Consider the following 1,744-nt stretch of genomic DNA (forward strand, 5'->3'; position numbering starts at 1 on the left):
GGCCTTAGTTCGAAAATAAAGCTCTGATACCAACTTTGTCACGACCCAATTTCATGGATCGCGACCGGCGCTAGGGTATGGGTATGTTCGTACCAAAACCCGTAGCAAGCCTCGCGGATAACCTTATGTACAAATAAACCTGCAAGAAAACCACTGCTCGGGGGCAACCGAGACTCCAAACTAAGTCTAACAGTTTATACAACAGTTCTAATATTATAACTTGATAATAATCCGAAACTGTGAATCATGCCTCAAATATAATAATCCAATGTAACATGCCAAAGTATAATAATATAAAAGTCGTACCACCACGACAAACCAAAGTATAATAATCAAACACTATACTAGTTCTACTGCGGTCTAAGAGTTTAAAACAACAGACTAGTTTTATTGACATAAAAACCTCCAAGAATCAAGAATCGGAGTGGACCAGCTTTCAAATCATAAACCTGGAAAATTTGGGAAAACAACGGGGTCAGATATACTGAGATGAGTTCGCAATACTATTTACATTTATTAAGTTTAAAACCCTTAAATCAAAACATTTTATACTAATATAATATGATTATGAAAAACAGTATTGAAATGATCCCAGCGTAAGTATGACATAGCATACTGATAAACCCAGAGTGGACGGGAACATATCCTCGTCATATACCAGCGTAAGCAAGACTTTAGTCTGCCGATCCCAGAGTACTTACCGGTGCACACAGTCTCGATACAAGCCTATCGAGCAGCTCGTTTCAATCCAGATCCATAATCCGTAAAAACAGTTCAAAAGCATTTATAATATTAAAATATAATGCGGTACTTAATAAAGTGGTAAATAGCACTACAAACTCACTGCTTGCTTATCCACGTGAAATCTTGGCAAACAGCTAACCCTGCGTAGACTCCGAAGCACGAGCATTCGACGGGTCTAAAACAATGTATAAGTTAAAATCCATACAACCCCTAACTCTAAGAATACTAGACACCACATAGGACTAGCATCTTGAACACAACCAAAGTACAACCAAGTAAGGTAAACATCTATGTATCAAAAAAACCAAAGAATTCATATCATTCACTTTAAACAATTTATGCAAGTTAGCTTAGATGAGTTCGTATCCATAAAAACAAAACCGAAGTCCTTTTCATAACTTAAATAGTTCTTTTAAACCAAAGAGTTTCCCAGAGTAGTGTGTTAGCCTTAACTGCAGTATAGCTCAACACAACATGTCGGGCGACACAAGTCTAACCCGACCCAACCATAAGCCAAAGTGAAAACCAGAGTTTAAAACCAATCCTTAAATAAAACCAAAGTCATTTGAAAATAAGAACTCAATCCATAGCTTAACAATGCCAACCTTAAAAGCAATAAATCATATATCTTGCCAACACTTGACAAGTTTCACCCAAGGTATACATCACTTAAAAATTCCACCTTAAATTCAATTAATAGGATTTAAACACCTTTTAAAGATTTAAACTCAAATGTAAAATATTAATTTAGATAGCCATATCACCTTTGTAAAATTCACCATAACTTATATACCATAACAACCACCTGATTTTTAAAACGACCCAAGGTAAACTATCATTTTATAAATGTCCAAAATAGTTTATAAAATGTATTTCCAGCCATTAACAATTTGATCAAAATCAAAATTAAGCCAAAGCACTCAAATAATCAAATTTGGCAATTTTGCCGAAAATTGCCTAAACTAGCCAAACGATTCAAAACCAACAATCGATGAACCAA

The 1,744-nt window shown here is 35.1% G+C and overlaps 1 long non-coding RNA gene across 1 annotated transcript; it reads right to left on the reverse strand.

Moving 5' to 3' along the window:
- Positions 1-227: 227 nt before the first annotated feature.
- On the reverse strand, positions 228-1,355 carry LOC126671800 (uncharacterized). The gene is made up of 2 exons (XR_007639130.1): positions 845-1,355; positions 228-449 (listed from the first exon to the last, which is right to left on the reverse strand). It is a non-coding gene; the product is annotated as an uncharacterized LOC126671800 (long non-coding RNA).
- Between the last annotated feature and the right edge of the window lie 389 nt (positions 1,356-1,744).

This window comes from Mercurialis annua, linkage group LG3, assembly GCF_937616625.2.
Source record: "Mercurialis annua linkage group LG3, ddMerAnnu1.2, whole genome shotgun sequence".
Classification (NCBI taxonomy): domain Eukaryota; kingdom Viridiplantae; phylum Streptophyta; class Magnoliopsida; order Malpighiales; family Euphorbiaceae; genus Mercurialis; species Mercurialis annua.